At 41.6% G+C, this 21,805-nt stretch overlaps 1 long non-coding RNA gene across 1 annotated transcript in view; it reads left to right on the top strand.

Moving 5' to 3' along the window:
• Positions 1–21,422, top strand: part of LOC117807026 — a 165,176-nt gene extending 143,754 nt beyond the window's left edge. The window contains exon 3 of the long non-coding RNA XR_004629895.1: positions 21,197–21,422. This is a non-coding gene — a long non-coding RNA (uncharacterized LOC117807026). The remainder of the gene's footprint in view (positions 1–21,196) is intronic.
• Positions 21,423–21,805: the final 383 nt, after the last annotated feature.

Consider the following 21,805-nt stretch of genomic DNA (forward strand, 5'->3'; position numbering starts at 1 on the left):
GCCTCCATTGGTGAGAATTTGGAGGATTGGTGCATTCGGAGTGGTAGATGAATGTGTTTTGTTGCACTAAGGTGTAATGTAAATGCATTGTGTGACTCTCAAGTATAGTTCAGATGTATTTAATGACAGCCTTGTTGTACTCGTTCCAAAACACAGGAAACCACATACACACCCATTCAAAAAAGACAATCTTTGCAGCCATAATTAACATGTTTACAGCCTGGTTCCAAAAACGGTTTTGGTCTGGGTAGCTAATTTCTCTATCGGCACACACTGTACTGGGGTGATTTTTTTTTTCTAACTTGTTATTTTTTAAGATATTAAACTTATGAGTTTTGCCCAAATAAGGACATGGCTGACTTGATTGACAGGCGGGCACCCTGCAGCTGTGAGTGAAAAGGCTAAAGGCCTGCCTCTTTACTTCACACTAGCTCAACAGAAGTTAGGTGGAGTTCAGCATTTCCAATATGGCACCCGTCGACAATTGGCTTCAAAACAACGCTTCAGGAACAGATGACATCACAGAGACTAATTACATTTTTTTAAAAGGCCTATGCTGGGACGTTGGTGGCCTAGCGGTTTAAGCGCCCCACATACAGAGCTTACAATCCTTGTCACAGGGGTCGCAGGTTCGATTCCCGGCCACAACCATTTCCTTCATGTCTTCCCCCACTATCTAGTCCCTACGTTTCCTGTCTCTCTTCAGCTGTCCTATCTAATAAAGGCAAAAGCCCAAAAACATGACTTTAAAAAATATTTTAAAAAAGAGCCTATGCTTCAGCCACCAAAAATCCATCAAGTTGGACAAAGATTTGAGTTTATTTTTGACTTTTGTCTGATGGACCCCTGACAACATTCTGAAAACCATATTGAAACTTGAAACTGCTTCTGATTGTTCCAGCTGTGTTATATCCGATGTCAAACTTGCTTTGACAAAAAAAATCTGAATTGGCTTGTCCTTTCTTAGATTACCCAAAAGTTTAATATGACTTCCCCTTAAAAGATCAAAAATCACCAAAAAGAGGAGTCTGACTTGGAAGTTCAGTTTTGCCAGATGAAAGTACAATTTCTTATCTATATAGCACCAAATTACTACAAATGTTATCTGAAGACTCTTTACAAACAGAGCAGGTCTAGACCACTCTATGTCAAATTACAAACAAAGACCCAACATCAAGACAGGATAAGATCCAGTCCCATCTTACAGACAGGACTCAGTCTGATCTCATCTTAATCCACTATGAGCAGAGCACTTTGCAGCATTTAGCAAGTTACAGTGGCAAGGACAAACTTCCTTTAACAGGCAGAAACCTCCAGCAGGACCAGACTCATGTTAGACACATATCTGCTGGGACAAAAATATGTTGCAAAGGCCGTCAAACCTAGTCAACTTGGGTACATCTCACATCCCCTTTGTTATCCTAGCGGTAACTTGGACTTCTGCCAGATCCATGTCTGGTCCGTCTCTGAGCTCTCTCTCTGAGTTCAGTGTCTCTATTCTCTAAGCTCTGCTATTTCAAAGAATTTTCTCTGTGTATTGGGGTGTTAAAGTTGGATCCTATAGCAGAATATTAAGCTGACAGATTGTAGAGTTAAATGTGTTTTTAAGTTTCCACCATGAGTAGAGCCCTTTGCAGCATTCAGCAAGTTACAGTGGCAAGGACAAACTTCCTTTAACAGGCAGAAACCTCCAGCAGGACCAGACTCATGTTAGACAGATATATGTTGGTTAACTTGTCCTACTTTTGAGGAACTTTGTACACCATATCTCTCCTCAAAGTTCCTCAAAAATGGAGCCAAAGAAGTCCTTGCTGTAATGTCTGGTCCTCCATTTTTTGAGGACATTATCATGATTGAGAGTGAAAGGAAACCTGGTAATGCTTCCGCTTGAGTTTTGTCTGTTATATTATTTCTGGCTCCCCATCATATCAGTCCATTATTTTTGATTTATATGCAACACAACAACTTTTTTTTTATGTTCAATTTTTGTAAGAAGCTTCAAACTTGTCAGAGATTCCTTTAAAGCCTACGCTGGGTGAGTCATCAATACTGCAGAGCTACTTTTGTGGTAATGTTATTATCAGAATTCAAACAAAGTCCATGAAATCCTGCGAGCCGCTGTACCCCCGCTTGAAACATTCATCTCCTATATCACCATCTGCCACTAAATCAATGCAGACGGAGCTGCAACACTCTCACATGTACCGTAGAATCATTAAATCCACTCAAGGCAATGTTTTCTAAAGCCTGCAGCCATTACTCTTTCCATCTCCACTAACTGACTCCCCGTCTTTTCTTCTCCCTGCTCGTCCAGCTTGTCTTCCTGACCTCACGCAATATTTATAAGAACCTGTGCGGCAGCTGCTTCTTCGCTTTTTGACCCCTCTCTATACATCCCTGCGGATAACATGATCCCGAGCACTGTATACAAAAACGTGTTGGCTTCCTCGCAGTCTAATAAAAGACGCTCCTCTCCTCACAGGAAGTGACACCCCGTCCCCCGCAAGGCTCCCCGTGTTTGCCTCTGCAGTCCGTCTGCATAAACAAATGCAAATCAGCAGCTCACGCCCACTTTACACCACATACTTTCTTAATTACTTTGCTCTTTGGCTTCATCTCCAACAAACAAAAAAAAAAAGTGTCAATTCTGCAGGATAAACGCAGGGAGGAGTATTTCTCTGGTGATTTCTTCTGTCTGCAGCGCGGATGCACAATAAAGACAAGGAGGAAGACTTCATCAAGAAGCACGTTTATGAGTTCATCAATACTCCCTCTCTGCAGGGAGTAATCAGCTTGAGAGGAAATTTCGATTGCAATGTTAGTCTGTACAATGAGTCTGTTAATAAGGATTTATCTGATTACTCCTTTGTTTTCTGATGAGCTTCTTGAATCCATCATTTCTGACGGTGCCAACAGGAAGCAGGTCTTTCATGTAAGATGAGATTTTTGTGAAGTTTTAGTTTGTAGATTCATATTTTTCTCAGATTGAGGTTATTTCCATAATTTTATTTAAATTTATAACAAATATTTATAATTGCATTCTGTGTATCAGTTTATATAGTATTGTTTGGAGTTGTGCTCTCCCCTTTAAAGCTGCTGTGAGGAACTTTTAGCTTGTATCGATTCTGGCGCCCCCTTGTGGACAAAGTGATACCTCTTATCTCTCGTCCTGTACATGCAAAATAATTGTCTTCAGACAATAACCTCATCCTGTTGTCTTTTAACTTTTAGACTTATCTTACAATGTGATTATTTGCAATGAAAACAGCCAAAAAAGGGTGTTTCTAAAGCGAGTTGTCAATCATCTGTTCTGACACCTACCCCCTCAGAGCAGTTTTAGACATTAAAATGACAACAGAGAAGGTATCAGTGTTGTTGTCGATGGTCTTGTTTGCTTTTGAGGGTCATAAAGAGGCATCAGTATCAGTTTCAGCCTGTTTCTCAGCCAGTTAAAAACTGCTCATAGTGCCTTTAAGATTACAAGGATTACAGGCAGAGTGATGTTGTTTCCCACAGAGCAGCGAATGCATCACAGGTTATTCAGTATTCAGTTGTCCTACGGTCGCGGTGGACATTAAACGTGTCTTAAATGCACAGCTGAAGTTGTCTCCATGCTCTTCCTTTATCCACATCCTGAAAGTATATTTAATGAAGTTAATAGTTAGCGCAGAGTCGACACTATAAGACTAACAACTCTGCTTTGAGCTGGTAAGATTTGAGTCTTTAAGCCCCGCCTTCCTCTCATCGCACGACATGATTGGCTGCTCAATGCCGTCTTCTTCTTCTGTCTAATGTTGGGTGGCATCTAGCGTTTAAGGCTCATAAGTGCCCCCTCCATTTTAAGTGACTGCATGTTTATTTATATCGAATTTTTACCACTTAAATATTGTGACCCCAAAAGAGTAAAGAAAGAAAATTCAAATCTACGTATATCAAAGATTTTGCAAGTGGACATGGATCACATTCAAAAACATCAAATGCATTTATGTTAAATTGGAAATTCTTACCAAACTTGTTGCATAATTGTTTTTTCTGCTCAAATCTTGATTTGGTTTTTAATTATTTTTGTCTCTTTGTGATAGATATGTCCTTATATCAACAAAGAGGGTCATTTTGTGTGTTGGATGACTCATTCCAGATCTGAATTAATATTCTAACACATCCTCGTAGCTGCTTCTTGCCTATTCCCCTTAGTTTAAGTAATGTGGCAGCCTTTATATTAATCTAAAGAGGTGTCTGCATCTGGGTCCTACTTCATGGGTGACTACCAAGGTCATACTCATCAACTATAATAAGGCTATGCCATTGTCAAATAACCTTGACTTGACTGCCTCCGAACACTATGCTGTCTGCATTTAGGTCCTATTTCATGGGTCACTACCTAAGTCATGCCCATTAAATTAAAATGGACCTACAGCATTACAGCATTGACCTGACTGCCTCTCAATACAAGGCAATGTAAGGTTATTTATATAAAGCACATTTTGGCAATAAGGAAAGTCAAAGTGCTTCACACAAAAAATGTAAAGATTGACTTGAACTGTCAATAAAAAACACACTTAAAGAAAATATTTAAAAATGCTTTAAAAAATACATTTAAAAGTAATTTAAACAGTGTGTCAGTTCCCCCGGCAGTCTAAGCCTATAGCAGCGTAACTAAGACCTGGTCCAGGCCTGAGCCAGGTCTATGGTTAGGAACTCTAATGGGACAGGAAGAGTTAAAGTAAGTGACAGGCAGACAGGTGAGAGAGGGAAAGACAGGATCCCAGTGTGCCAGTTCCCTCAGCAGTCTAAGCCTACAGCAGTCTGAGCCTATAGCAGCATAACTAAGAGCTGGTCCAAGCTTGAGCCAGCCTGAGCCAGGTCTATGGTTAGTAACTTTAATGGGACAGTAAGATTCAAAGTAAGTGACAGGTAGACAGAGGAGAGAGAGGGAAAGACGGGATCCCAGTGTGTCAGTTCCCCTGGCAGTCTAAGCCTACAGCAGCCTGAGCCTGTAGCAGCATAACTAAGAGCTGGTCCAAGCCTGAGCCAGATCTATGGTTAGTAACTTTAATGGGTCAGGAAGACGTAAAGTAAGTGACAGGCAGACAGAGGAGAGAGAGGGAAGACAGGATCATAGTGTGTCAGTTCCCCTGGCAGACTAAGCCTATAGCAATCTGAGCCTATAGCAGGGTAACTAAGAGCTGGTCCAAGCCTGAGCCAGGTCTATGGTTAGTAACTTTCACGGCACAGTAAGAGTCAAAGTAAGTGACAGTCAGATAGAGGAAAGAAAGGGAAAGAGAGGGAAAGACAGGATTCCAATGTGTCAGTCTCTCCAGCAGTTTAAGCCTATAGCAGTCTGAGGCTGTAACTACGAGCTGGACTAAGCCTGAACCAGCCCTAACTACTATAAGCTTTATCAAAAAGGAAAGTTTGAAGCCTACTCTTAAAAGTAGAGAGGGTGTCTGCCTCCCGGACCCTGACTGGTAGATGATTCTTAAGAAGAGGGGCCTGATAACTGAAGGTTCTACGTCCCATACTATCATACTTGGACAGCCCAATGAAGACAACGGTAAAATAGGTGTAATTGGCGGTCATACAGTGTGCTTGTCTTGTAGCATTGGATAGGGAGTTAAAAGCAGAGTGTGATCAGTTGTGCTGGCAGCAGAAAGTTACAGGCATCATTGGGATTGTAAAACAACAAAGACTTAGTTAAGGAGTACCCACAGTGTTTTTAGCCTGTATGTGTGAACTTTTTAGCAGATTCACAAGTCTGTAATGTCTGTAAGTGGAATCTGTTTTGAATAAATACGCTCACATTGATCATTCAGCTCGTGTTTCCTTTAATTTCTAAGCAGTGGCTCTGGAACGATGTAGAAATGGAGTTGGAATATTTGTAAAAACAAGAAATATGCCATCCCAGGTCAGTAACAAAGTGCAAAAGAATTCTCTGCCAACATTTCACTGTTGGGCCTGCTGACTTCCCTTTTCTGCTTGAGTGTGTGCCATGTAGTCTACACAGCTGGTGTGACGCCTGTTAGGGTCTGGCTGGGATAGGACTGGGCAGCAGATTCAGAGGAGTTGTTCAGACTCCTTTCCGTGTATATGCACAAAGAACAAGGCGCACAGCTTATCCACTGAACCAGTGAAAACCACCTGCCAGATATGCATTCATGCGTCTGTTGTTACTGTGTGCAATTGGGCTGTCGCTGAGTTGCGATGATTGATTGCAAACATTAGGATCAGTGACTTCTGCGCTGATATGGGGAAATCTTCCCAGCTGTGAGGTATTAAAAACAGGTTAGAAGCCTCGGCCCCCTGCAGGTTCTCAGCAGCTGCCGCCAAACAGTGATGGAAATTAATCTGACAGTCAGTATTCAACTGGATCTGTAAACTGGGGTTTGGATTTCGTACTTCATTGTGCTGTTTTTTCCTTGCTTAAAAATTGGCTTAAATGGTATTCACGCCGCTATTCTTGTAGTGCTAGATTTAGTTTGCATTTTACCCCTCATGTCTCATATTTTATGCAACATTTCATCTCCTTCAGACATGTATGACAATCACTCAGTGCAGCTGCAACAGATGCTTCAGCTTCACAAGGCTGAATAAACCATCGAAGGAAGGAATATTAATGGAAAGAAGGCGGGGTAAGGGGTGGAATCATGGGGAGAAAAACCCACAAGTCAACGTACAAGTAAATGACGGACAGCTGAGGAGCAGGGAGCAGGACTGTAGAGGGGAACAAGGAGCGTGAAGTGAATACACATGAGAGAGGAGGAGGTAGGGGGACAGGTGGAGATGTCAGGGAAGACGAAAGAGATGAAGGGGAGGAGAGAAGTGGAGGGTTTTTTTATGGGGAGCTCTGGAGACTGCTCAGGGAATTGAAGATGATAAAAGCAGAGGGATGAAGGAGGAATTATGCGATGAAAGAAGCTGTCATGCCAGACATGATGTAGTTAGGGTTGGGTTTCCATCTATGTGTGATACCTGGGGTCTCAAACTGGTCAAAGATTCAAGAGGAGACCCAGAACGAGGTGGCAACCTCTGGTATTGGAAAAAGAAGAAAATGTGGAAGTGCAAAAAGACTGCAGTTCCTTCTTCAAACAGGCAGAAACCTCCAGCAGGACCAGACTCATGTTAGACACACATCTGCTGAGACCGAGGGTTAGAAAGAGGGATAGAGAGAGATGGAGAGAGAGAGATGGTGATAGTGGTGAGACGGATAGTAGTAGTTGTAGCAGCTGGAGTCTGGCACGTCCACAGCAGCAGAGATCCAGAGGAACATAGGGACAAGGGAGCTCAGGGACTCCAGAAAGTCTATGGTTAGTAACTTTAAAGGGACAGGGAGAGTTAGGAAGGGAGAGATAGGATCTTAATGTCAGTTCCCCTGGCAGTCTAAGCCTATATCAGCATAACTAAGAGCTGGTCAAAGCCTGAGCCTCCAGCTCTAACTATAAGCTTTATCAAAAAGGAAAGTTTGAAGCCTACTCTTAAAAGTAGAGAGGGTGTCTGCCTCCCAGACCCTGACTGGTAGATGATTCCAAAGGAGAGGTGCCTGATAACTCAAGGTTCTACCTCCCATCCTATTCTTTAAAGACTTCTATACAACACCAGAATAAAACTTGTTTACTGAATGGTGCAAATAAATGGTTTCAGACTGATTAGCCTAATTTGTTATTCGTACTTCACTATGACTCAGCCGTCTTGACTGTGTTAAGGTTAATATTTATGCATAGTTAGGCATAATTAAGAGCATGGCTGATTCGACTGACAGGTTCAATCATCAAGCTGCAAATCAAACGCAATTCAAAGTGCTTTGAGGCAATAAAAAAATAAAAAATCTAATAAATAATTTATTTAAAGGGACAGTACATTTACAGAACATTTCAGCATAGCATCCATGTAAATATGCCATTTAGCCATGAGGCTAATTTTCATCTGTAGTCCCCAACAGGTCATATCAGAGTTCATAACAATACATCATGATAGCATGACAATGAAACACGACTCAACATTAAACAGATTTAGAAGTAGAGACTAAAGGAGTGCCGTTGACTTAGAGGTCTAAGCGCGCCCCATATACAGAGGCCATAGCCCTCATTGCAGAGGTCGTAGGTTCGATTCCAGCCTCGACCATTTACTGCATGTCCTCCCCCACTCTCCACTCCCCCCATTTCCTGTCTCTCTTAATAATAATAATAATAATAATAATAATAATAATAATAATAATAATAATAATACATTTTATTTCAAGCGCCTTTCCAAGCACTCAAGGACACTTTACAGAGAGGATAAAACACAATAAAAACAACACGATAAAATAAATAAAAACAACAAGCAAAAGTAACACCAAGTTAAAATGAGGCAGTGAAGTTAAACAGAGAATGAGGATTTGAACAGATGGGTTTTGAGTTTAGATTTGAATACGGGAAGTGAATCAGTGTTTCGGATGTCTGGTGGGAGTGAGTTCCAGAGTTGGGGAGCAGAGCGACTGAAGGCCCTGCTCCCCATGGTGCTGAGACGAGCAGGGGGCACAGAGAGGTGGAGGGAAGAGGAAGACCTGAGGGAGCGAGAGGGGGTGACAATGTGGAGGAGATCAGACAGAAACGGGGGGAGAGGTTGTGGATGGCCTTAAAAGTACACAGGAGGACTCTTCAGCGGTCCTATCAAATAAAGGCAAAAATGCCCCCACAAAAAATATAGAAAAGTAGAGACTAATAAACACTAACTGTAATTAAATGTATAAATAAACAAAAAATGGAAATGGTTAAAAAATAAGTAAATTAGAGATAAAAATAAATAGTTAAGACAATAAAAAAGTCTAAGATGAATAAAATCACCAAAAATAGCAATAAAAAATAATTGTTAAATAATACATTTGATGATTGAAAAATAAGTACAATTGTAGAATTTTGAAATAAATATAATAATAATAATAATAAAAATAAATTGTATTTAAAATGCCTTTCTCAGCACTCAATGACACTTTAAAGAGAGATTAAAAACACAACAAATAAAATAACACAATACAAAAAATAAAACACAACAAACAAAAGTAACACCAAGTTAAAATGAAGGAGTGAAATTATGCAGAGAATGCAGCTTGGAACAGATTGGGTTTTGAGTCTTGATTTGAAGAGGGGTAAAGAGTCAATGTGATATTAAAATGATAAATCATATGAATTCATAGAAAACCCTACATAAAAGCCAGACTAAGTAGAAGGGCCTTTAATTAACTTTTAAAAGTCTCTATATTCCTGGCTGCAGGTTGGCGCTCTGCAGCCAACAACTATGATTCCTTCGGCTCTCCCTCTACGCCAATTTCTAGACTAGCCTGAAGTAAGTTGGAGGCAGCATTCCCAATACGGCAGCTTTGGGATTCGTAACACCTCGTCAGAAACCGACGGGTGACGTCACTGAGACTACGTCCATGTTTTGTACGGTCTAAGCCCAAAACTAAATGGCAGGATTGAATGTCCCATCTGGCCCAGGGTATGCCTTGATATACCCCAAAATATCCAGAAAGTATTGCTTGAGAAGGAAGTGTGGGCTAACTTCCTCAACCAGTTGCTAGAGTAACCGGGCCTTGGATCAGTAGAGGAAGATAGATGGAAATAAAAAATGATAAGGCAAAAAGTTGTTAGAAAAGGGTTCGGAACAGCTGGGGAATTGAAATCTACAAGAAAAAAGACAAGAAAGATATAAAGAAACAGCCTATTTTTTTAATGTTAGCTGAAAGGATTAAAGGGAAGAATAAAAGAGGAGAGACTTGAGGGGTAAAAGCAGCATAGATAAAGAATGAGCTTACCTGAAGACCTCAAGACCTGAAGACCTGAATCACTGCTGCTGCAGAGATTCCGACTCGTCTCAGAGTTTGTGTGTATGATTCACTTTGTCAGCCGAGAGAGGAAAAAGATTGATGCTGGCGAGGAGGGAGAGAGGACATTTGATAAGCGGGTGATGAGCTCTCCAGTTAGAGAATCAATGGCGAGGAATAAGTTTGACCTCTCACCCCTGTCTGTCACTGCAGAGACGGTCACAGCGGACCGGACTGTTGGAGCGTGAAGTCATCAGAGTGTGCCTCTTTTTCTTTTTTTGCAGATGACAGCACTTTCTCCGCCTCACATCCCCCTGTGTTTATACATCTATCTCTCCCTCCGCCATATGGACATCCCTGCTGTGTATCTTTCTCCCCTCTCTCATTCAAAGTGTAATGTGCTGTAGCGGACTCGCGGACTGCTCTGGTGGCACGCAATGAGGGGGAGGGGAGGGGGGGTGCGACGCTGTGCTGAAGATTGCCTTTTTCCCTCTCCTGCCTCCTACGTTCCTCTCAAAGAAATCTTATTCTATCATTCCTTTGCACCATTTCTTCTGGTCCACTCCCAGTTTCTAAAAGTCAACTTTAGGGAATACTTCTGCTCCATCCATCCACCCGAATGACTTGACATGATCCCTCTTAGTAATGGACAGGATAACCTTTGAAAGACTGGTTCAAACGTGTCCCGCTGCTAGTAAAAACCTGCACACACGCATGAGTACCCACACACATATTGAGACTCTCATTCAAACACAAACACAGCAAGGTTTCCCTCGGGTATCTTTAGTTATGCAAATCTCCTGTTTGTTTAGTCCTGCAATCATGCAATGTTGTCTGTAAAAGCTGCACGTGTGTTTGCGTCTACAGTCTCTTGAATAATACTATTAAATACAGATTAGGTGAGTTATTGTGACAGGCTTGTGTGTGTTTGTGTGTGCAAGCTTTGGATAATTGGGGTCATCCCTATGTTCCCACATTTCCCTTCAATTTAAGCCCTATCCTCCAGGAGAGGAGGAGGAGAATCCTTGATTCAGTGATTACCTGACCATCCTGCTGGGTGTTGACTGAGGAGAGACTGATGTCATTCCTTTTTTCGACCAACACGAACCGGGTTGTATTTCCGGAGCTGGTTGAACTTGCGAAACAACATGGCAGCTGTTTGTTTTTCCGCCCGCTCGAACCCGTGGAAGAGGCACGTCATGACGTCAAATTTGCATGACCGCTTTTCCCAGCAGTGCTAGCACGAACCTTCCCTCACAACAACAACAATGATGGCGGACAACGGCAGCTTGTCTTCCTCGGCCGTCCACTGGTTTGCCTTGGAATGTATTCGTCTATTTTATTTTTTCGCTGCAGGACAATGGCGGAAACACGTTTGGTTTGGGTTTTTTGATCAAAGCAGCTCGGCCCTCGCCCCTGACATAAGCGGTTTGCGGTTCTAGACCAAGCGAGCCGGATGCAACCCATGTGGTGAAGCTTTTAGCAGTGTGTCTGCCCCCTGGTGGCTGGCTGCAGTATAGGTCAAAAAATCCGTCTCCCCATTCATTTGAATGGGGGAGCAGTCAAACTTAAAAAAATAAATACACGTTGTACGAATGTTTCTCACATCCGTATGCTGTGGTGATATGTAGTTAGTATTCAGTCCCTCCAGGATTTCGCGCAATTTTTTTGTGATTGTTGCGACAGCTTTTTGACAAAATTGCGGTGAAAGTTGCGATTTTTTTTTCCTTTTTTCCCCCAATAACATCTCAGGGGCGAGTAAATATGCTAAATTACAGTTGTTTTTAGAAAACATTCTTGATGTGGCCACTGACTGTATTTTGATTCTCTTGATTCTCAGAAAAATGCCATGAAAGGACTGTATTGCACATTAACGACGGTCCCTGAATGCACCTCGCAGTGACAGAGGCACAGACAGTCAGTTCACGGCACTCTGAAATGAATCTGCATCTTTGATGACAATGAGTTGATCAAAACTTACTGAAGGTGTCTGATGTTTCACCAAACTGGATTAAATCAAGCTGTAGACGCAGAGCTTTTTACGGTAATAGCGGCAAAAACGGCAAACCTCAAATATTAAACAGACGTCCCCCGGTTGTGTCTTTGTCACTAACGCACACCAGGGGTAAAAATCATCAATGAAGATGAGACAGATGCATGGAGGAGGGAGAGCTGGTTCATAAAGCACACCTGCTGCAGGTAGGTGACCAAGCGAACACTGAGCCCCTCAGATAATAACTCTAGTATCTATAAATAACGTTGTCATCGTCACTTGCCCTCCTGCTGTCCTCGCTTTTCACCCGTTCTCCCTGCGTGTTTAGCTGTTGAAAAGTGACGATCAAGTGAGGACTTATGTTTATGTTCCAAGGAAGTGAAATTGGTGACAAAACCGATGACGTACAGGGGCTGAGATCGCGAAATCGCAACTTCCTGGAGGGACTGAGTATTGGACTGTTTTGTGTCCAAGGCAGCTTTTTCCTGAAAAGTTTATTTTTCGTTAGTTATTAGAGTTTAAAAAACGGGGTTTTACTTCCTGTTTCCTTTGATTCACAGCCGCCGTAGAGTGAAACTTCAAAGGACACACAGCGTCTTGTGACGCTACGCTGAAGGGCGGAGCTTATTACAGTGGCTTCACAGGCTCTGGCTGCACAATGGCGGCGCCCAAGAGGGGGATTTTTTGGCTTCAGAACTGTACAACGGGAAGAGGCGGAGCAACGCTGTCCATTTTTATTTACAGTCTTATGTTCTAGACCAGCAAAGAGTTGGAGCCGCTTTGGAACGGGTTTTCCTGGCCGGGAGCCATTCACTCGCAGCCGAAACACGAAATGCGGTTCTCAATTAAGCGCCGGCCCTGAACCAGCCTTAGTCGAATAGGAGTATCAGAAGTGAAGATGGGAGGTGGTTCACCACTCTGTGAGCGACTGCGTGAGCAAAGAGTTCAACAATAGTTGTGCATGTGAAACAAATAACATCTTATTCAAGGTTTCTCTGCTTAGTTTATTAATTATAATATGATATTATTGAATTAAATTAGATCTTAGTTGAAAGACACTTTTTTTGATAAAATAATTAACTTTGGCATCACTTCAGGATCTTTTAGAAGAAAGAAATCCTTTACTCTTTACTGTGCTCCATCTGTCCTGATTACTGTGGTCTCCTTTTAAGTTATTGATTGAACTTCACCCCCCATTAACCCATCCTGAAATTATAAGCGCCATTTTGCAAGACCCTAGGGAGACGTATCGTATTTTCTTTGAGTGGAAGCAACCCGTGGAATTGATTCCAAGCAGTTCACCTCTTCCTATTGACAACACTAAGTCGCCTCAGCTGTGGAAAATTCACCTGATTTGCTTCTCAATCTGTTCTCTTTTTCATCCGCCAGATTTAAAGTCAGCATTTTTCTGAAAGAAGAACTGTATTCTGCATCTATGCGCATTCAGTCGACTAATTTTATCTCCTGCAGTTTCATCAACGTATCAGGGTTGTTGTGGCAATCTTTAATGATTCTCAAGTCTCACCAAGAGAGATATTAAAGTTAACACAGACAAATCTCTGAATAAAGGTGTGATGATTAAATGAAAATCTGATAACAGGTGTTTATTACATCCACAGGAGGTGTGAGCAGACTGTAAAGTAGCAGTGGAAGCACATTTCAAGCTCAGGCCTGGCACAGTGAATGGAATCTGGTGCAGCATCTTGAAAAGCCCTGTACAAACACAATGCAACATAATGGTTATTGACATACAAGCATTAAGCCTATTGATGCACATGCAATCGCCGGCTTTTTGTCCCCCGGTTGCTACTTTGAGGCCACTTTTCCTTTTGTATGAGTCAGAAATATTCCCTCACAATTATCAGCTTTGTGTGGCTTCATGTGCGCGACTAGGAGAGAGGATCACTCCTGGAAATCAACACCAACCTGCTCGGCTTCTTTAGACGTATTTATCCCTATCTCTACAAGGCTGGGTTAAATACTTGATTCTGATTGGTCAAGATCCAACGATTGTGCCACAATTAGGACAACTTAGGATAATATTGAAACATGGATCTCTAAAATATGTGATCATAAAATTGAGTTTTCACCAGTGATTTGTCTTTTCCAAAACTGCAGCAAAATAAGACACCCATCTGGATTTCAAATTCTGTTTTCATCATTAGTTTTTAAGAAACTTATTCAGCAAAATTGGTAAAATAAGGAAGCACCAATGCTTCAGATGTGGAATACACTAATGAAATATTATCTGAGTACTGAAAGGACAATACTTCCATCCATCCATTTACTTCTGCTTATCCGGGGTTGGGTCGCGGAGGCAACAGTCCAAGCACTTTCCAGCTCCTCCTGGGGAATCCCGAGGCGATCCCAGACCAGGTGGGATATATAATCCCTCCAACGACTTCTTGGTCTGCCCGGGGCCTTCTCCCAGTTGGACGTGCCCGAAACACCTCTAAAGGGAGGCGTCCGGGAGGCATCCTTATCAAATGCACAAACCACCTCAGCTGACTCCTTTTGACGTAAAGGAGCAGCGGCTCTACTCCGAGCTCCCTCCTAATGTCTGAGCTCCTGACCCTCTCTCTAAGGCTGAGCCCAGACACCCTTAATAGGAAACTCATTTAAGCCTCTCTTATTCTTTCAGTCATGACCCACAGCTCATGACCATAGGCGAGGGTTGGAACATAGACCAAACAATGGCCCCTACTTAGCTCACGTAAATCAGACCTGGACCAGTTTTTCAGACAAAACATACAATTATTTTTGGAAAACGCAGATTTAAAGAAACTTTGCACTGAGGCAAGTAAATTACAGTTTCAAAATAGTGAAATCTTCTTTATTTCAAATCCTGTTAAAGCTCCTGTGAGGAAATTCCTGTTTGTATCAGCTTTGGCGCCCCCCTGTGGACACAGTGATACCTGTGTCTCGCTGATTTTGTCCTGTACATGTGTAAATTATGTTTTCTGACTGCTTTCAACTAACAGACAAATATTTCACCCATTAAGAATATTGACTGCAAAAAAAGTGGTTGTCTTTGACGTGCTGTAAATCACCTCGTCTGACACCTACCCCCTTGCAGTGATTTCAGGCTTAAAAATAACAAAACAGAAGTTATAAATACCTTTTCTAACATTCTTGTTTGCTTTTGAACATCATAAAGAGGCATCACTGTTAATTTCAGTCTGTTTCATGACCACTGAAAAACTCCTCACAGGAGCTTTAATGAGAAACAGAAGTTTCCTCAGCTGTCTTCACATTTACATTTCTTTAGTTTATTTCTGCTGGAATAAATTTTCTCTCACATAAATTAAACTTGATAATATTGATGTTACTCAAACAGAACTGTAAACAGTCTGTATTGAGGCATATCTTAGTATCTGTGGGCAGTCTGAGAGAAACATGTAAAATGTGAGTCACGTTCAATTACAAAAATGTTTTTAACTCACTTGTGATGAATCCTGAATGAGCGGTAAAGATTCAGTTTATCTTTTTTTAAATTATTAATGAAAACAGAAGCCGGAGAATTAAACATGTGCAGAGGACGAGAGAGCCTATGGATGCTAATGACTGATTTTTAAGGGAGCGGTACTTCTCTCTGACATCATGGCATCTCTTAACCGGGGTCTACGTTCGTCTGCATCCTAACGAGTTTATTGATCGGTTCTGGAGGAAATGGATCAATTCTGTGCATCTGCACTGAGTAATGAGTAACGCTAAGACGCTCGCTTCGGCATGTAGATTCTCTTTGGTGTATGCTAAAAAGCCAAATACTGAAGAAAATCATTAAGTGTTTCAGGTTCACTCTTTGCCTCTTCAACCAAAGTAGCAGAAAAGTTTCTCAGAGCTGGGCGGTTGCTTCCTGTGGGGAAAAAGATGAGGAAAGAAGTAAGACTCAGATTGGAAGTTGGGGAACGTGTGAGCATGTTGTGTTACATGTTAAAGTTATATTATGTGGTGCTTTTACACCTTTATTTTATAGAAGAGAGGACGTGGATAGTGTCGGAAACTGGGAGAGAGTGGGGGAATGACATGGGGGGGAATGGGCCACAGGCTGGATTCGAACCCGCGCCGCCAGCCACATGGGCGTGCAACTAAACCATTAGGCTAAGTCCGTGCCCATTACATGTTAAAAGTGGGAAAGGGTGTGTGCAGTAACAGTATAGTATATCCTCTTAAACTAAAAACATATAAGCTTAACAGGCTATATATCAGACTGTATAAATATTGGACGTAGTATCCGTGACGTCACCCATCTGTTTCTGAAGCGCTGTTTTGAAGCCAATCAGCGGCGGCAGCCATATTGGAAATGTTGAACTAAACCTAATGTCTGTTGAGGAAGTGTGATGTAAAGAGGCGGGCTTTGAGCCGCCAACAGCTACAGTGTTCCCGCCTGACAATCAAGTCATCTGTGCCTCTCATAATGGAAAACTCGTATTCTTAATATCTCAGAAATTGCAGTGTTGTGAAAAATTTCACCCCCCGTACAGTGTGTGCCGATCGAGAAATGAGCTATCCAGACTACATTTGTTTTTTGTACCAGGCTGTAAACATGTTTATTTCTGCTGTAAAGATCGACTTCTTTGAATTGGTGTGTATGTGGTTTCCGGTGCTTCTGGAGCCAGCCTCTAGTGGACACTCGAGGAACTGCAGTTTTTAGCACATCCGCATTAGACCGGAGGTTGCCGCTTGGTGATATCAAAGTGACTTTGTCCATGTATGCTAGAAAAAAACAGTTGGTATGGAGAGCAAAAGCAGGCTGAATCCAATCTCCTGCTGGCAGGGATTTGATTAACCTCTCGATATCACTTCACTTCCAATATAAACACAAGGCCGCTGTCCAAGTTGTTTTGTTCTAATCAGACTGTAAACAATACAGCCCAAGTCTTGGATGGAAGTGGTTCATGGTTGAGCTCAAAAAGGTTGACATCGAACCCAGGTGATGTATGTATGTATGTATGTATGTATGTATGTATGTATGTATGTATGTATGTATGTAGACACAGATACACATATTTAAACACATATATCATATATATAACACAAATGCAAAAATGATTTTGGAGTCCTTTAAAGAAAATAGAGCACCATCATAGTCCCATGTATTTTGAAAAGCAGCTGGATCTTCCATTTTTACATAATATCCGTACTTTAACAATACTCAAGCTTTGACAAGGTTCTTGAAAACAAATCAAACTATCACACCTCCACCCATTTCCCATTCTGTCTTTTTCTACTTGAATAAATTGCCAGCTTTGCTTGTCCAGCGAGAAAATTCAGAAGTCGACCTGTTTTCTTCTTTTTCTACTCCTACTTCTTGCTCCTTTTATATCTACTTGAATTTCCCTTACAAATTAAAATAGCAGGAGAGCTGTTTAATGATGCTAGATGTGGTCAGTGTGGCTGTATGTGGTAATCCCCAACTATCTGGTTAGTATGCTGCATGTTTCAGCCTTGCCGTGATTAGTCTTATGTAAATTAGTCCAATTAGTGTCAATTCCAAAGTCTGGCTCATTAAAATGGAAGCAGTTGGAAGTATTTCTAATTACATGATTTGTAGTAAATGGAATCCAAGAATATTATCACTTATTAAAGGGTTCCTTTATTTTAATATTTTTGCGTACACGAAAGTCTTCAAATGAAAGTCCTGAGCTGCTTCACGGATCAAAGGTGGGATAAAGAGCGGTTTATATTTGTTGGATTCATGTTTAATATTCTTCACAGGTCATCTCTTTAATCAGTGATCCCTGAATGTACAGTCATGGCCAAAAGTTTTGAGAATGACACAACTATTAATTTTCACAAAGTCTGCTGTTTCAGTTTTTATAATGGCAATTTGCATATACTCCAGAATGTTATGAGTCTTACCTAAAAACACAGCCATGAATAAAGAATGGTACCAGAACGTCCTCCGAGAGCAACTTCTCCCAACCATCCAAGGGCAGTTTGGTGATGAAGAATGCCTTTTCCAGCATGATGGAGCACCTTGCCATAAAGCAAAAGTCATAACAAAATGGCTCAGGGAACAAAACATTAAGATTTTGGGCCCTTGGCCAGGAAACTCCCCAGATCTTAATCCATTGAGAACTTGTGGTCAATCCTCAAGAGGCGGCTGGACAATCAAAAACCCACAAATTCTGACAAACTCCAAGCATTGATTATGCAAGAATGGACTGCCATCAGTCAGGATTTGGTCCAGAAGTTGATTGACAGCATGCCAGGGAGAATTGCAGAGGTCTTGAAAAAGAAGGGTCAACACTGCAAATATTGACTTATTGCATGAATTCTGTGTAATTCTCAATAAAAGCTTTTGATACTTATGAAATGCTTCTAATTGTATTTCATTATACCATAGAAACATCTGACAAAAACACCTAAAAACCCTGAAGCAGCAGACTTTGTGAAAATGTAATATTTGTGTCATTCTCAAAACTTTTGGCCATGACTGTAGACACAATTACAAAAGATAACACAACAACCACAGGTGCAACAAAGAGAACTCAAGGGTTTGATCTTCTACGGGAATAAATCTGACCTCTTCAGACCGACAAATACACACACACACACACACACGCACACACACACTGACACACACACGGATCATCTCCACACATAAAGTGAAAATCATCCACCCACTCACACCAGCAGGAACACGTACGCCCACACACAGCCCTGACCAGTCTTTCTGCTTAACTTGGTCATAAGAGAAGAGACTCAGGATCTTGCACCCTTTCAGACTCTCTCCTCACTTTCACTCCGAGTAGTAACACCACTTGGCTAAATCGGACTTCTTCACATGTGGGAGAAAGCTGTGAAGGAGATGACATAAACTCTCAAACCTGCTGACTCGGATTAGAAAAAGCACCGGAGTGTCTGGAACGCCAAAAATCCAAGGGGGTGCTGTAAATATACTTGAAAGTTCTTGAAAGGTTGCTGGATGACAGGCAGACTTCTGCCAGGATTTATCCACGCGGTGACTCAGGGTGAAGCCGCGTGCCAGCCCCTCTTATATCATCTCAACATCTCGATGGTCTGACAAAACCTGAGAGCTCTAAAGCTTTTAGTTGTGTTTGAAGTGGCTCCGGCTTTAGCCTGAGAGCGCTTCTTACAGCGCTTACATAAATCCTTTATCGTATGGTGAATGTACAGATCTCTCTGGCCTTTCGTTTCATCTAATCTCTCAGTTTAATACATTAAATCACAGAACAGGAGGCCTAACCTTTAACCGAGGTTTGAAGCCTTGTAAGTGATGTGGCTGTGTTTCCACAGTTTGTGCTGAGATTTGTCTGAGTGTGGTGTTCATGTCCACGAGATCCACTTCAAGCCTTTCATGACGTTGATGGATTTATGACGGCGTATTGATCCACTTTGGTAAGCATAAAAAAGATGCTATGTGCTAACAGTGTTCATTTATAGTCATTTATGTGTCCCTATTTACTGATCCTTCACCTGCAAGACTCTCAACACAGGTCATTACATTTACACCATCAAATGATGTGCATTGCATCAGCTTAAGTTTAGTCCTGACTGTTGACCTCTGGGTTTTGCAAATGCATCCACATATGAAGCATGTAGAGGATGTAAAATGGGTAGGATAGTGTGCATTGGGAGAATTGAGTAGGGGAACCCTGATTTTTCACCCAGGAGACGCAAGTCCTATTTAACCAAAGTCCTGCTTTCGTATGAAAATGTGATTGAAGTTGTGTACAAACATTATATTCCTCATGCCAAATTTATACAGGGAGCAGGTGCGTTGCGTTCCTTCTGAACATCATATTACCAACAGGTTACAGAGCCTTTCTGTGGTTGAATTAAAGCTCATTTAGATAATACCATGTTACTTCAGTGCTTTGATAATTGCTAAGTATGCTGTATACTATAACGTTTACCCTTTTGCAGGTTTTTATTAGTTTAGTATTAATAACTTTGCTCTACTTTGTTGGCCAGCTACCTTCCGACACCTTAAAGCCCTGCTATGGATCACGAATATGTGGTTGTTTTGTAGCTGGTACCAATAACATCCATCATCAATGAGCATTTCTGATCTATGCAATCTTTTAAAAAAAACAGGAGTCCGTATATGGTGATTTACATTGAAATTGAGCAGATGTTGCATGGCATCCTTGTGCCTGACTTCTTGTCCAAAATTATATTCCTTGTTCAGTTTGACACGTGCCAGGCGTGGGGGTCTGCTCCAGGGGGTTCCTCTGATCTCCAAATATGAAGCCAATGAAGAGGTGTTAAAAACTGCAGTTCATAGAGCATCCACTTGAGGCTGGCTGCAGAAACACAGGAAACCACATACACACCCATTCAAAGAAGCCAATATTTACACCAGAAATAAACATGTTTACAGCCTGGAACAAAAAAATGGTTCAGGTCTGAGTAGCTCATTTCTCTATTGGCACACATTGTAAGGTACAAGTTTTGCCCAAATAAGGGCGTGGCGAGGTGTTTCAAAGCCCGCCTCTTTACCTCACACTAGCTCGGATGAAGTTAGGTTGAGTTCAGCATTTACAATATGGCATCCACTGATGATTAGCTTCAAAACAGCGCATCAGAAACACAGGGTGACATCACGGATACAACTTCCATTTATTATACAGTCTATGGTAATGTAGTAGTGTGCAATTGGAGGAGTGAGTAGGGAAAATCCTAAACTTTCACCCAGGAGACGAGGGTTCATGTCCTATTTAATTAAAAGCCAGTGTTGATGGGTCACTGGTGGCCTAGTGGTCTAAGCGCCCCACATACAGAGGCTACAGTCCTCTTCGCAGGAGTCGCTGGTTTGATTCCCGGCCGGTTAACCATTTCCTGCATGTCTTACCCCACTCTCTACTCCCCACATTTCCTGTCTCTCTTCAGCTGTCCTAACAAATAAAGGCTAAAAGACCAAAAATATAACTTTAAAAAAAAGCCAGTGTTGATTTAGCTTTCTTACAAAATTTGTACTCCCTAGTTAAAGTCAAAAAACAACATAAAACCAAATCCTTGTAAGAGACTGCGTTTAGAAAGTGAGAGTCACTGTTTTTCATACGCCTGTTTTGGTGTTCCTACTTCCCAGGTTGTAAACCCTGGATGGTGGTCAACTTGTTATAGATGTTTCAGATTGACTTTGATCTAATATGGGGCTTTAATTAATCCCTACTTCCATTCTTAATCCATCACTTTTCTGTGAAGTGTTGGAAAAACACTGAAAAAGTGCTCATCAAACTTTCTCAGAGCCAAAGATTTCTTGTTTTGTCAGAACAGATGGACAGAAAATCAGCCAAACCTCACATTTGGGAGCTGCAACTACAGAGTGTTTGGTACATATAATCAAAAACCAACACAAATAATGACGAAAAACTATGAAAAAAAACCTGCTAATACTTTTGATGGCATGTTCTGCTCCCACTGCTTCCTGACAGAACATCCTCACACCTGAAGATCCATGTGATATCTCACACCTGCAGAGACACATCAGCGCTGACAGGTGTTTCCTGTGAGATCTGAGGAGGACAGAAAACAAGACAACAAAACTTGTGCCGTGAAGCAGCTTGTAATATAATTGCAAATCACTTTAGGGATGCCACACAAGCCTGGAAGGTGAAGAATGAGTCACTCAAGACTTTGTAGCGTGTTGCTATTAAACTTTTGACCCTGAAGGTCAGGAGGGAGAATTGCCTCTTGCATGTGAACATACTATCACACTTTATTTATCCTTTTCTGCACACGACTTTGACTCTCTTTAGTTTTTTTATTCATGAATTCAAACTGTCTTCTTTGCTTTCATTAGATGATGCTGCCCTGAAGACCTGAGCGTGCCAGTCTGTTAGGAAACACCGCATACTTAATAACGTGAAGTTTTAAACACACCACACCACACCACCTCCTCTGGCTGATTTACCTCCGTGTGTCGTCTAACACATTTGCCAAATCCAATTAAGGAAATTGCACAAGTAGGTCCAATGTTGCTCAGAGGTCTCTGAATGCACTGCAGCTGTTTATCTGAAGTGGGAAAAACCTCCTTAGGAAAG

This window comes from Notolabrus celidotus, chromosome 23, assembly GCF_009762535.1.
Source record: "Notolabrus celidotus isolate fNotCel1 chromosome 23, fNotCel1.pri, whole genome shotgun sequence".
Classification (NCBI taxonomy): Eukaryota; Metazoa; Chordata; class Actinopteri; order Labriformes; family Labridae; genus Notolabrus; species Notolabrus celidotus.